The sequence below is a fragment of the Colobus angolensis genome, unplaced genomic scaffold (assembly GCF_000951035.1).
Source record: "Colobus angolensis palliatus isolate OR3802 unplaced genomic scaffold, Cang.pa_1.0 Scaffold77, whole genome shotgun sequence".
NCBI lineage: Eukaryota > Metazoa > Chordata > Mammalia > Primates > Cercopithecidae > Colobus > Colobus angolensis.
In genome coordinates, this window is record NW_012121487.1 from 3,674,642 (window position 1) to 3,689,731 (window position 15,090).

At 55.9% G+C, this 15,090-nt stretch overlaps 1 protein-coding gene across 3 annotated transcripts in view; it reads right to left on the reverse strand.

Moving 5' to 3' along the window:
- MEF2D (myocyte enhancer factor 2D) overlaps positions 1 to 14,835 on the reverse strand; it is a 35,346-nt gene extending 20,511 nt beyond the window's left edge. The window contains exons 1-2 of one of the 3 annotated variants that reach the window (XM_011928430.1): positions 13,707 to 13,890; positions 13,424 to 13,484 (exon numbers count right to left, since the gene is read on the reverse strand). The gene's annotated coding sequence lies outside the window, so the exon portion shown is untranslated. Of the gene's footprint in view, positions 1 to 4,538; positions 4,625 to 13,423; positions 13,485 to 13,706; positions 13,891 to 14,480 lie in introns of those variants that run through there. The other 2 variants (XM_011928429.1, XM_011928431.1) reach the window with 2 other exon arrangements.
- Between the last annotated feature and the right edge of the window lie 255 nt (positions 14,836 to 15,090).

Here is a 15,090-nt window from a genome sequence, read left to right on the forward strand (position 1 = left end):
CTATGTTGCCCAGGATGGTCTTGAACTCCTGGGCTCAAGCAGTCCTCCTGCTTCAGCCTCACAAAGTGCTGGGGTTAGAGGTGTGAGCCACCTGTCCGGCCTCCTCTTCCCTTCCTCCTTGTCCTCAAGGTGCTCCATGGGCCCTGGGCCTCCTACTGGTACCCTGGGACAAGAGCAACACCAGCCCAGCCAGTCCTGAGTGGCCCAGCAGACACCTGGGCCCCAAACACCTCCAGACACCCCATTCCTCACCTGTGACCCCAGTGTCTGCCAAGTTCCCATTGCAAAGGCTCCAGCCCAGGGATTTCAGCTTCCCTCCTTCCCGTTGCAATCCAAAGACCGCGCTTTCTAGAGCTACAGTGGTGTGGGCTTTGGCAGGGAAGGTAGGAGAGGAGGGCACACAGAGGGCAAGGGGAGGGGGCTACCAATAGTTGGCTTTTTAAATGGGATTCTCTGGCTTAGCCTTGAAAAGTCAATCTAGACTGGTAAATGCAGGAACTACTGGGCTCCTCTGATTCAGAGCATCTACCTTCCCTCTCTCCCCTTTACTATCTCCCTCTTAGCACCTTTAGTTCATAACCAAATTCTTGCTGAGATGTAACCTCTGTCAGCTTATGACCAATACTGCCTCTTCCTCCGAACTGGAAGATAAATCCCTCTTTGTTTTCATGACCCTCAGAAAAGTCACTCTTGTAATCTTTCTAGCACTTATCACCATTGTGAATAACTATGATTCTATGCTTTTATTTAACGCCTGGCTCCTCCATGAGGCTAAAGTTTCATGAGGGCAGGAATCACATCTGTCTTTTTCACTACTCTATCTCCTGTCAGAAGGAGGTCAGGAAATATCTGTTGAAAAGAAGAAAATACTATTTCATTGTTGTGGTGCTGTGAGAAGTCCTTCTTGCAGTCTAACCTCCAATAGTCTTGCTGCAGTACCAGTTCCTCTCACTCTATCCTCTATGGAGCTAGAACCCTTCCTCTCCCAACGGCCCCTGAAGATTTGGACACCACCCACCCTCCAACCACGCCTGGTATCCTAGTCCTCAACCCTTCCCACCCTCAGGTTGGCTGGTGCAGAGGGTGAGACTCTAAAGTCTTCTAAGGAGCAGCCCTGAGCACATGGAGATGGAGAGGATGGGGTTGCTTAGGCAACTGTCGCCTGGCAACCAGCTCCCTGGCTGATCTCCTACACCGCCCCCCCCCACCCCCGCCTCAAGCTGGGGGAGCTGGGACGAGAGAGGGATCAGGGCTGAGAAGACAGGGAAGCCACAGAGATTCACTGAGCATCGTCTGACAGAGAGAAGTCAGGGTTAAAAAGACCAGGCCCCATCTATCCACACTCCCTATCAAGCTAGCCCAAAGCACTTTTTATAATTCCATGCTTCCCAGGGCCCTTTCCCCACTGCTGCTCCCACCTCTGTGCCAACACTGCCAGAGGAGGAGATGCCCCTGCCTTAGGCAGTCCTTCCTCCCATCTAACCACAAATCTCTCTACAAAGCAGGCGTAGTGTGTACTGACCTTTTTTCCTTCTGCTCTCCATCCCACATTGCTGCAGGGTCTTTGAAAGCCCAGAGGCAACAACATGAACTCAACCCTCATTTTGGAGGAAGGGGTAGCTGGGGCCTAGGTAGGCACAAAATACCTTAACCTGACCCTATCCAAGGTTTGGAGGCCTATCCTGGCTAAACTTCCCTCCTACCCAATTAGGGAGGTTTTAATGAACACCTGGACCTCCTTAATTGGCCCTCTGCCTAATTACCTAACCAACTGGCAGGAGCCAGAGGCCTGGGCATCTGTTCTCCAGATGTGAGTCTCTCCTCTCCAGTCTCTTCTGGCCCCATTCTTCTCCTGTCTGGTCTACTCCTCCTCTAGGAAGCCCTCGCAGATGATCTGGCCCTTGGCTGCTTCTTTTCTAACCCTCTCTCCTTCACCCTGCCTGGTATCTGGAGCCCAGGGCTCAGGAGGACTTGGGCTACCAAAGAGATGGGGTTGGTCAGGATGGCCTTCCTGTTCTGACGGCCCCAGGGCCTGCCGAATCCTGACCTCAGGCCACAGCTATGACTCCTCGGGCTGACAGTATCCATGTCACCAAAAGTTCCCCTTCAAAGGCTCTCAAGGCTCTGGCTGCTTGACTCTGATTCACCTGACTCCATGGATAGGACAAGGGTGGGGCAGGGTGAACCTCGTGGGTGGCAGGGGGCTGGGACAGGCAGAGGCAGGGCCTTCCTGGTATACATGTGAGAAGCAAAGACGGGGAGGCCATTTGGCAATATCCACCCATATCTGTTCCCATCCTAGTGGTCCCAAGGCTCAAAGAAACTACAGGGCATCTGCTTCCAGAGCTCCCATACCAGCACAGGTCAAAAGGGAGCAGATGCCCAGAGAGGGAAGCAGGCACAGACTTACCAACTATAGAGAAGGGTGGCTGAGGAGAAGACTTCACAAATGGACAGCAGGGAGGATGCAGGACAGGAGGCCCCTCTGACAACACCCTTGACAAGAAGGAGAGCTCAGGGGACCAGGGGGAATCCAGAAGGACCCCACTGATAGCCATTTTTCCAAGCCCAGGTACAGACCCAATTAGAACCTGTGGGTTGTGTTTACATACAAATGAGCTACAAATGATGTGCAAAAGGTACCCTAAAGGAGGACTAGTTTGCAAGGGGCATGGGAGAAGAAACAGGTCCCTGGCTCCCCCAATGCAACACCTCTTGGTACCTGAGCAATATTCAAACCATTCTCGGGTTTCAGAATGATGCTATCTCAGTTCCTGTGTGAAGGTGGCCTGGGGCCAGTGGGGAGAGCGGTGAAGGGGAGAGGTCAGGGCAGCCTCCCTGCAGCTGCAGCAGGGCTGAGCAGAGCTGTCCTTCCCATGGAGCTGCAGGGGAATTCCTTTTCCATGGCCAGCCTCTATCCTCTCTTTCTTGCTCTTGGCAGGGGAGTACCTACCTTCCTTCTCCCCTATACCCTTCCACCCATATCTGTTCCCATCCTAGTGGTCCCAAGGCTCAAAGAAACCACAGGGCATCTGCTTCCAGAGTTCCCATACCAGCACAGGTCAAAAGGGAGCAGATGCCCAGAGAGGCTGAGTGAGCAGCCACGCATCACAGAGCAGTGGGCCTCGACTTGCTCTTCCTCATGGTAAGAAAGGGAGCTCTCATTAGGCAGGCCCTACATCTCTCCCTCCCAGGCTGCTCTGGGCTGCAGGCTGAGGACTGGAGGGTAAGGCAGGAGGCGCTGGAGACAGCTGTCATCCCTCCTCCCGCCCCTTCCCTGTGGCTGGGCTGCAGGGCATGAAATAAGCAGCAGGCACTGGGGGAGGGGGTGACAATCCAATCCACCTGTCACCCCCACAGTCAGGCGGCCTCAAGCAGCCTGCTCACTAATGAGGGAGGAGGCGTGGGTGAGGCAGACACAGAAGAGGGTGGCAGAGGGGGGACAGACACACAGACACAGGAAAGATAACAGAGAAAAAGAGGCAGCAAGGCCAGAAGGCATTATGGGGCAGAAGCAGAGACAGACAAGGAGAGGGCTAGAGGAGAGGGAGAGGCAGGAGACCCGCAGAGACAAAGACTCAGAGAGAAGCAGGTAGAGAACAAGAGACAGGTTCAACAACGGCTTCCAGGACTGACTCCTGGCCCAGCGCTGGGGGAATAACTCAACAGGACACCACCCCTGCCCTCTGAGAACTTGCAGTCCAGCCAATAGACAGACAAGGGAGGGGCAGGTCCCACCCAGGGCAAGGGCAGGGAGACGAAAGGGGGCCCTCGGGGGCCTGGACTGGACCCAGACACAGCCCCGGAAGGAGCATCCCAGAGCAGGCAGGCCAGCCCTAAGAGGCAGCAGAAGTGAGGACCGAGGACCAAGGACCACGGCTGCCCAGCTCGATCCCCAGGCCCTGCCTTATTACCCAGTCTACCCCGAGGTTCACAACCTTTCTAGTCATTTCTCTCTCCCAACTTCAGCCCTGGGACCTCTTCCCTAGTGCAGAGACACAGGCTAAGGAGCTCTGGGAGACAGGGTGGCGAGGTGAACCCGGTGATGCCCCCAAACACCCAGGCAAGATGGTCCAGGATCATTCTGTGGTTCACATAGTGAGCTCTTCCTTCACAAAGGAAGTGGGGGGCATTACTTCTCTGAAGTCTGAGCCAAGGCAGGAGCCTCACATTGTCCCTCTCCCCATTCCACACACAGCCCAATTCTCACACCCCCAGCTGCATGGCCTGCTCCCCACGCCCCTGCTCCTGGGCCCCTCTTGGGTCTCCCTCTCATGCTGCATTCTCTCTGCCCCCTCTCTGTCCCCGCCCCCTCCCACAGCAGCCTCTTTTCTTTACCCCAGAAGTGCTTCTAGGGTCTGATCTCAAAGCAGGGCCCCAGCCCCAACCCTTCAAAGTTCTGTCTGGCAGGCTCACTACCCAAATCCCTGGTTCCCACCGTCTTTCCCTCCCTCGGGGACTCCCCTCCCCCAGTCCAGCAGCCTCAGGGCTGGGCAGGGGCTATTTTTAGCCTGGGCACTGAGCTAATTTTAACTCACCCACAGGGGACCTGGGGGCGGGCTGTCGGGCTGTGGGGGCAGGCAGTCCAGGAAAGCTGGGCCTGGGGCAGGGGTGGTCTCAGGCCTCAGGCACCCTAGGAACTCAAGTGGGGGGCAGGTCCTGCAGTCTCAGCTTAAGGCACAGGAACTGACTTGCCAAGGGGAGCACCCGGTATGGACAGCAGGGCTGAGCCCTCCCTCTAGCTTCCGCTGGACAACTCTCCTGAGCCCCACCCTAGGCTTCCCGCCCTCTTCTCCCTGGCAAGTCTCCTGGGATGGGGTCATCCTGTTCTCTGCCCAGGAGATGCCTCTCCAGTGAGGGTCTGTCTCCTGAGCCTCCTCCATGTCTCCCCCACCCCAGCCTGTCCTTCCTGTAGTCTAGCTCTCATCCTTCCTGTAGCAGCTGTGAGGCCCAGGGTCCAGCACTTCCCACTCCAGCTCTGACCTTCCCCTTATGGCCTCTGGACTGGCTCCTAGGTAACCACCCCACCCCGCAAAACAAGCTCCTAGAGCTACCCAGACTGATCTCAGGAAGTATTTGGGAGCAACAGGAGATTGAGTCCCAGTAGAGAAGGGATGGGTGAGGCAGGGGAATGAACAACTTAGGGAAATATGGGGTCTCTAAGCTGAGATTCTGGATACCTGGGTTCTAGTCCCTGCTCTGGTCTAAAGTGTGATCCTGAGTAAGTCACTGCCTTCTACAGGCTTCACCCCACTGTCCCGTATTATGGGTAGCTGGGTGGACTAGGTACCCAAATGCCCTTCTGGCCCGAACACATGGCTCCTGTGCTCTCTGGGGAAGCCCAAAGGGAAGGGAGGTCAGAATTGTGTAATTCATGGAGAGGAACCAAAGAGATGGCCTGGTTGGGTCTGTCATCCTCCTGCTGGGGAGGAAAGGCAATGAGGGTGCTAGAAGAGAGTCAGGATGGGGCTGGTGAAGGGGCAGGTGTCTTCTAAACAGTAACCCTCCAACAGATGGCCAAGGGTTGACAAAGGCTCTGGTCAGCCAGAACAAGTACCAAGTGGGGCACACAATGCCCTTGTGGCAGAGGCTCAGCCATCCCAATCCCCTCACACACTGGGAATGCCTATCAGACCACCTGCTTGTGGTTACTGAGTAGCAACTAGCCCAAGGTCACTGTTTGGTCCCTGGTGGGACCAGCTCTAGAACCCAAGCCTAAGGCTGTCTTCAGATTCCATCCCAGCAGGCCAAGCTGCAATGACTCACCACCACTCATTTGCATGAGGATTTGCATAGTGTCTCTGACCTTATTCCTTCAGGCTCAACTTCCCATTCCAGGACGTGGGTCACCCCCACCCAGGATCCATAGGCACTTGGGGACACCAAGTGGAGTTCTTGGCACCTCAGGCCTTTGTTCCCATCTTTCCCCACCAGAAAGCATTATTGTGTTTATAGTAACCCACAGTGATAGAGTCTAGAGCTCTCAGTCCAACTGGGTCCCCTACTCTTGTCTAGGCAGAGATGGGGGAGGGGTGTGAAATCACGAGGAATAAGTAAGTACGGCCGCTACAGGAGTTTGGTAAGATTCACAGGGTGAAGCGTGGCTCTGTCACTGCCTTGAGGCGTCACAGGAGAAGAATCCCATTCCCCTCTTTAGTGCCAAGGTTGGGGCAGCAGCAGCAGGATGGAGGTGAGCTGTCCTTTACTTCCATTTCTATCTCCATTTCCAAAACCCATCCACAGCGCAGGGTGGGAGGAAATGGCCCAGGACAGCAGGTAGGATAGATATAAGACTACAGAAAGAACTTCTCAGGGCTGAGTCATTGGACTCAAAGTAGTCTCTGGGGCTCAAACTTGCTTTGTCAGAAGCCCTCCAACCAAGCATGTGAGGCTGGTGACACGTGGGAGGGCATGGAGGCCCCAGCATTGTATGCCAACCAACGGGAGCTGCAGACAACCAATCTCCTACCTACCTTTAAGTCTGACCTACATTTGTCCAGAGTATCTACACCGCTCCCTATATCCTCTGAAACAATGAAGCCCAGCAGTGGTCTCCAATCCTAGGAAGTCCTTCCTGCTATCTAACTGCCGTCCCTCCCACCGCAGCCAATCCTTCCACTATTACCTAACCCACTTTGGTCATCTAGACAAGAGAAATGGACAGGGGCCCTTAGCCATCAGAAGCCCTGACTGAGGAGAGGTGGGGGCCGTTGGGACGGTTAGTGTGTCACCTTCCACCTCCCCAACCCAACTTCCCTCTGGGGTCTCAGGAGACAGAAGTGAAAGTGGCAGCTGGGGCCTTGGGGGCGGATCTGCTTGAGAGCCGTTGGAATGAGCATAATGCCACCAGTGCTGGGTCTGGGCTGCCTGCCATTGCAGCGGGTGGGCTAATGGTTAGACCAGGGGAGGGACTTTCCATGGAAATAAGGGCATGGGGTAATGAGGAGTGTGGGCCCCTGGCCAAAGGAAGGGCAGGCTGAAGAGAGAAAAATGGAGAGAGGCAGGCAGCAGACAGTCTCAGAAGGGCATTCTCTTCCTGGGCAGTGTTTGTCCCCTTTCTTAAAGCAGCAAGATCCTTTCTTCTGACCCACAGAACTGAGACAAGGCTGCTCTGGCTGAAGCAGATGAAGGGGTCTGAGCCCTCATTGCTGGGACATGAGAGCAAAGAGAGAGGGCAGAGAGTCCAAGGTCTGGGACCTCAGACTGGACAGCACTAATTATGAGGAAAGGGGAGGTGGAGAACATGAAGGGTTCACCTACGACGATGACAGGGGACCCGAAAGAGGCCAATCCAATCAGGGAAAGCAAATCCTCCTAGAGACATCATGACCTCGAGAAGCCACTGAGGATTTAAAGGGGCTGTTCAGGGCAATGGCTGGGTCTCCTTCTAACTCGAAGGACAGTCCTCTAAGCCCCTGGCAGCGGAGGGAGGGCGGGCATCGTGGCTGCGTGGGCCTGCTGAGGCGGCCAGCCAGGCAGCTCTTACAGGATTAGCTTGCTGCTTTCAGGAAAGGTGCCAGGTGAGGCTAAGATGCCCAGCCAGATGGAGGGGGGGCCCAGAGGGAAGGGGGTAGGGAGAGCAGTACCTGCACAAGGCTATGCAGATACATGTCCCCAAATCCGTGCCCCTTACCGATACCTGGCTTCTAACCCTTTCATGAGGATACTGTGCAGGGACCCTTCAGATTTTTGCCAGCAAGGACCTCTGCCTATCAAGTTTTCCCTGCCATTACTATGATCTGCAGTTATCTTTCCTCTGAGGGGAGTCCTGCCTGTTGTCTACTCTTGACTCCCCTGCTACAGTTTACAACCAGGGCCCTACCCCTCAGAACAGGTGAGGGGCTAAGTGGTTCCCCTGACTCCCCGCCCCCTTAGCTCCCCACCCCCAGGCTGACAGGTGGGGGAGACAAGAGGAAGCAGCTGGGCTAGGACACCTGTCCCCACCCAGCCATTCCCGGCCCCAGAGGCCTGCATAAGGAGACTCAGCACAGAGGAGGCAGTGGTGGTGGCTGGAGGAAAGGGGCCCATAGGTTAAGGAAAGAGGTGACAGGAAGGTCTGAAAAACCCACTTCCAGATCATTCCCATCCTCCTAATCTACCCCAACCATCATCTCTCACCAAATGCACAATACACGCACGCTTTAAAGGGAAAATCTCAAGGTTTGAGATCATCCCTCAAACCCCTTGCTCTATTCCCCTGCCTACACATTACTTGATCCAGCTGGAGTGGAAAGACCCCAGGAAAAGGGACCAAGCCCCCTCTCCTCACTCCAGCCTCCTGCCGCGCATTTCTACTTGAAACTCAGGGATGGGCTCTCTCCGTATTCTTTGTTCTCTCAAACCTCAACCCTAGGTATTTGCTGGTGGGTTGAGGATGAGAGAATCATGAGGGGTAAGCAATCAAGCAGCCAGAGGGATCTGGCAAGACTCGTGGGGCTAAGTGTGGAGGAGGCAGGTTCTCAGACAAGGAGATGGCTGGATGGGGAGGGGAGGGCTGGGCTCAGCTTCCCAAACCATCCCAGGGCCAAACAGAGCCCTAGGCCAGGAGGAACCCTCAAGGCCTCCTCAATCCCTACCCTGGACACCAAAGGCATTGCTTGCCCCCACCCCTGTTTCAGGCAAGTCCTGGGCCAGCCTAAAGCTCAAGGTCTGAGAGAAAAGATGCAACCATCACACTTTTTCTGGCGGAACCTCCTTCCCTTCCCTTCCCTTCCCATGTGAGGCAGGTAGCGCCACTTCCCTTTCACAGGTATGGAAACTCACACAGAGATGGGCAGGGAGTTGCTCAAGGTCACCAGAAATAAGGGGCAGAGGCAGACTGACTGTTGGGCACAGGGCTTCTGCTCACAACCTGGATGGGAGTGGGAGCGAGTCTCCCTCCGTCTGGGAGTTCTAGCACATTCCTTCCAGGGCCAACTCCCCAGGTCTGGGCCTGGCAGGCTCACACTGGCCTTGTGTCTGCCTTGAGACAAGCCCAGCCTCTTGTGGTTCAAGCCTTCCCACTCCAGTGTCTTCTCATTAGTCCCATGCGGCAGCTCACAGGCATAGCAGGAGGGGTCTTGGAGTGTCATTTGATCTTGCCCTCAAACCCTTGCTTTGGGGGCTTTCTCCATGACACTCAAGTCAAAGCAATACCTCCCTCACCTTGCCACCAAAGGCTGGTTCTCCGCCCTCTGCTGAGGAATCCTGGTTTTCTCTTCCCTTCAATTTCTCCTCCTCCTCTCAGGCCTCCTTTCCATTGCCCTGTCCTGCAGGGCAGGATCTCTCCTTTAATCTCAGACAAAAGCCCTTTACACCTAATAACTAGGAAAGCTTAAATAAGTCACTTAAATCTCCGAGACTCTGTTTTCCAATCCAAAATAACAGTTTTAGAAAGAAACAGTCTTCTTATGTTCCCATGCTCAGTACGAAGCTTGTCTACACACGAACACAAGAAAAGAAATGGAAGTTTCCTTCTTCCCTTTTGAGAATCCGTCACCTCTCTCCACTGGGATCTCAAAAGTTTTGGTTTTTGGGCGGGGCACGATGGCTCACACCTGGAGTCCCAGCTACCCAGAAGGCTGAGGTGGGAGGATCGATTGAATGGGAGGCTGCAGTGAGCCATGATGGCACCACTGCACTCCAGCCTGGACAACAGAGCAAGATCCTGCCTCAAAAAAAAATTAAAAAGTTTTGGTTTTTGGTCTTCAAAGTATACTGGAAAGTTGGGCAAGTGGGGTAATGCTGAGGGTGAAGCTCCTTTGACCAGGGGACCAAAAAAAAAAAAAAAAAAGCTCCCTCTGTATGGTTTCCTGGTCTGCCCAGCTCCTAGGAGAGTGGCCAGAGCACCTAGCCAGAGGCAACAAGCCAAGGTCAGTGACCAGGCCTAGAGCCCAGAGCCTCCTGGGAGGGTAAGTTTAAATGAGTAAATATGGTCCCGCCTGGGTGTGGCAAGCGACAGGCCAGAGCTCTGGACATGTCCCTCCCCTCCCAGCCTACAGCAGGAAGAAGAGAAGTAAGACAGGCACAAGAGCCTCTCACCCCCTTGGCTATCAGGGTCCTGTGCAGAATCAATGAATGCATTCCCCTGTCTCCACACCAGCCAGGACTAACCAGAAGCATGACTTGGCTCTCAGAAAAGAGAGGCTTGTAGCCTCGGCCACAGGAAAAGGAAAATGTCAGATGAAGAGGGCCTTGGGGATCACCTAGGCCAAGGACCTACCCCCAAATGCCTGAGGGCTTTGATGTAGCCTTGATGCCTCACAGTGGCCTTGCTCATCAAGGTGAGTGGGGAGGGCAACAGAGACCAGCGACAAACCACCAAAACACCCAGGTGTTAATCACCGAAAGGCGAAACTCTGTACATCTGGAAAGCTGGGGCCCAAGAGGAGTGACCCGGGGACACACGGTCAGTGTGAGGGGCAGAGGCAGGCTGTGCCAGGACCACAGAGAGGAGCATGTGAGGGAGGGGTAGGGGGCACGGATGGAAGTCAGCCAAGGCTCCTTGACTCACAAGCCATGCTCTTTATTTTGCAGACAGAGCTCTGCCTGCCCATCTGTGGTCTAACCTTAATCCCTCCTGCTCCAGTCAGCCCTTCTCTCTTCAAAGTTCTTGCTATGCCCTTCGCCTTCTTGCCTCCGGTCCCCTCAAACCCATCCCAACTCTCCAATCCTTTAATCATCTTTGCCATTCACTACCCCCCACCTCCCGCAGTGCAGCAGCTGCTCTGTGGGTGTCTATATACCAGTGTGTATGCGTTGCACACCTTCCTGCATGTGTACCACTAAATGCTGTGGACCGCATTGGGCATGCCTGTCTACATGAGACCTCTATCTAGTTCCCACTACTAGGAGAAAGGGGCCTAATGGCTAGTTCTCCCACAGTTTCAGGACAAATGCCTCAGAATACTTTCAGCCACAAGCAGGGAGAGGAAAAAGAAAATAAATATTCCAAGATCCAAACAGCACCGACCCCGCCAGGCCAAAAGGTCAAGGCCTTTCAGGAGAGCCACTGGAAAAGAAAGCGCTTTGAGTTCCCCTCCTTTCCTATGCCAAATTAGAGCCATCTCTTTCTCCCCAGCTTCCCCACTGGGAAGTTCTTCTTGAAGTCTAAGCTCCATCCTACCTCCATCGTGCTACAGAGAGATTATATGTGATATATCCATGTGATCAGGGATAGACGAGTGACATCAACCACAATACAGTCAGCCGTCCAGCTTCTAGAACACAGCTTCTAGTACCTAACCGCCCCTCCCTCCATGAGTAAGTCACCAAACTGGGACAGAAGGACAGACAGTTGGCCGGACTCCGGCCCCATGACTGGCTCATAAAAGCCACCAGCGATTACAGTGATGCTGAGGTTGTGCCGGCCTGCCACCATTTCCTCCTTCCCTATAAAAGAGAGATAGTTGCCTTAAACCAGCTGGCCTGAGAGAGTCTCGAGAGTCCCAGCCATGGTCCCGGCGGATGGGGAGAATCCCACCACCACAGTGCCGGGAGGCTGAGAACCCAACCCTTGATGGCAGGTTCCAAGCTCACATCAGATCCTCATATCCACTTACAGAACTTGATGAACAGCAACGATGTGTCCAAGAGGTCAAGGCCTGTATTAAGTCAAGGCCCTCAACTCCTCTTTTCCAGTAAGGCCACCACCCTCTGGACTAGAGGGGCAAAAAAACAGGGGGCCTGGCTCAAATACAACTAGGGAAATGTTGGGCCCACCCATCAGATCCTGGACTTCCCTTGTCCCCATAGAGGTACTCAGGTGTGTGGCAAAGTGTGCAACCAAGGGCCCATACCAGGCCAGCAAAAGCACTGAGATTCTGGATCCAGTGCCAACCAGGGAGAGCAGGGGGCCCAGCTGGCCAGGAAGAGAAGGTTGACAAAATGGGCAGAGGTCCAGGCCTCTCTGGGGGTATAAGAGCAAGGGACGACCACAGCAGAGGGACCCTTTGAGGGCACAGTAGAGGAGAAGGGTCGGAGGGGCTGGGCCATAATCAATGAGGGCCTATCCCCAAGGCCTCCTCAGGGGCCAAGATACCTCCCACCCCAATCTTCCTTACTACTGCTCCTTTAGCGCCCCCCAACCTGAAGAGTCTCCCTCTGCCTTCTCTTCCCCATCACATCTCCCAGGAAAGATTGGAAAAAAAAAAAAAAACAACCCTGCTACAGAGAGATTATATAACAGCAGCCAGAAAGACTATCATATCTCCCAGCCTATGAGGAGAACCAGGAGCCAAGGGGGCAGAGCCAGGATGCCCAGGCCCTCCAGCCCAGGGGCACCAAGTGCAGAGTGGAGTGGACAAGGACAGCACCTGCCACCCCTCCAAGTCCTCCACCACTCTCTCAGGCATTGAGTACAGCAGACAGAAGCTCTAGCCAATTCCCCACGCCCATCCCCCAACATAAGGATCATGACGCTTTCTGGGTCCTGCTTCTCCCCTTGGACTGGGGCTTCCATGAACACGGACTGTATGTCTCCCTTCCTAGAATCCCTCCCCACTATGAAGTTGTGCCTAAACGAGTGGAAAGACGAAAGCTCTTACACAGATTTGCTGTGTGATCTCAGGTAAAAAACTCAACCTTTTTGGTCCCTACAGGAGTGAGTAAAAGCTCCTCCCTTCCCCCTTCCCTCCAGAGAGACCAGAGACCCCTCCCTTTACAAACGTACATGCACACACATACATATACACACATATGCAAACATACAGGGTGTGTTGGCGGGGGCAGGGGAGTTACAACAAAGAGAATATAACCACTGAGACCCAAGGGCCCAAATGCCTATGCTGGGGCAAGTGGGGAAGGAGTTCCATATAAGCTCCAGTGTCCCCCAATCACCCCATATAAATAGGTCCTCAGCCACTCCCACAATAGTCCTACCCCACCCCCATCTCCTGCCCAACACACTGGGAAACCACAGGAAGGAAATTCATTCCCAGGCAGGGCCGTGGGAGCTGGGAGAGCCAGACTAAGTCCTGGGGCGGGTGTGACCCCGTGGCCACAAGCGGTGGACATCTGTGAACACTGACATGTGCCTTTTCGGTGCTCTCCTCAGCTACTGAGACCTTCCTGTTGGGGTTGGGAGAGGAGTGGGAGGTGGACAGCTCCCAAACGCCAAAACACCCAATCTCAGGCTGACCTGCACTCTCCCTCCTATCTCCAGGCCAGAGCAGCCCAAGGTCACCGCCCCAGACGGCAAACTTCCCATAGTCTAGGCTGGACCCTGAATTGCTGCGGAGACCCACTGAAGGGATAGGAGGAGTGGATAAGCGCCACCCCCACCCCAAAGCAAAGAAACCAGGACTCTGAGGAAAACTCGAATGGGGGTTAGGCACAGCAAAGAGGGACACAGGATCTCCCCAAGCCCGCGATACCCTCCCCCAATCCATCAACAGTGCACCAAGTAAGGGGAGGCAGAGGGAGGCTCCCACTCAGAAAGGCAAACCTGGGATAACCCAGTCGGTGGCTCCTAGAGTGCCTTCCTTTCAGGGGGAGCCCTCAGAAGGCTGCTGAGAGGACAGCGTGACTCACTAGGGGAGGGGGCCCCTTTCCCCCATCCCCCTAAGACCCAAACCTGGTAGGAAGGAGGCTGGCATTGGAGTGGGGGACTAAATGCATTTTGGTCTCCTTGGCCCACCCTCCCAAAAGCCCACCCAAACTCCCTAAACCCCCACTCGCAGCCCAGCTCCGCCTGCCATAGGTGGAGAGAGGGACTAGAGAACTCTTGCCCAGATGTTGAACAGCTGCAAACTTCTGGCCAGGGAGTTCTCCAGCTGGGGTTGCTGACAAACCACATCAGGGGTCTCGGAAGCGGGGCTAGGAGGTCCCAAGAAAGGGTCCTGCGTGCCCACCTCGTGGCGACTCCGCGTCCCAACTCCACAGGCACCCGGCAAACACGGGCCCCGGAGACACACACACTCACACACCCCAACCCACCACCCCGGTGTCATCTGAACAACATCCCCCCTCCCTCCCCCGCTTCCCAAACAGCTGCGGCTCCCCCCGCCTCCACCCTCCCGCCGCCCTCCCAGGCCCCCTTCTGCACCATTTCGGGCCAAGGAGGAGGGAACAGGCGGCGAGAGGAGGGAGAGGGAGGGAGGGCCGGCTGTTAAAATGTCAGTCGCTCCCGGCTGTCACCGGAGACCCCCTTGGAGGATGGCGCCCCGTCCCAGACCGCTCGGAGGCCGTCGTAAACCCCCTAGGCGAACAAGCGGGCGCACCCCCAATCCGCCCGTCCCCACCCCGTACTCCCAACACCCAAGGGAATTGCAGCCCACTCCACTTGTCCCCCACGGCAGACTCCCTGACACAAACAGTCCCCTAGATAATCCCCGCCAACGCCACACGAAAACACGGCCCGCTTCGCGAGTTCCTCCCGGCCCGGGGGCTGCCCAATCCCACCCCTCAGGGGGACGGTCTAGACCACCCTCCACCCCAACCCCTGGACCGGGTGGGGGAGGGGGCCTCTTAAAGTGGCAGGCGCATTATTTTTCTTTACTCACCAGCCCGCCTGGGGGAACGGTGTTGTCACGGCAAAGAGCGGGTAGCCCTCGCCCCTGGTCCAGGGGATCTTCAACACCAGGAAGCCGCAGCTCCGGGCGGGGGGAATAATAAATGAGGCCGGCGTCCGCGCGGGCCCTGGGCGGCGCCGTGGGGCCTGGGCCCCCGTCGTGGGCGCGGGGGCCAGCAGGCGGGCGGCGGGCAAGCAGGGAACCGGGGCCGAGCGCCCGAGCCGCCTTGGCTGTTGTTGATATTTTGCTTCCTTCCTCCTTTCGGGCTCCAAAGGTAACTCCTCCAGCCCCCGGGAGTCGAGGCCGACGTAGTCACAGCTCAGCCTAGCTTGAGGGGTGGGGAGAACGGGGTGACGGACAGGTGTGGGGGCCAATGGGAGGCACGTGTGGGGGTTGCGGGGCGGAGCCGGGGCTGGGGCGGTCCTGAGGACGCGGCCCCGCCCCTCGCTTCCACAGGGCTGGCCGGGCCGGGCCGAGTCGGGTCGGCCCCCGCCCTACCGCCCTCTCAAGCTAGGCTGTGGCGCCGGGAGCAGCGGATCCCTCCGCTTGCCGGGAGGGAGGGAGGAAGGGACGAAGCGAGGCAAAGTAGGAAAGAGAGACC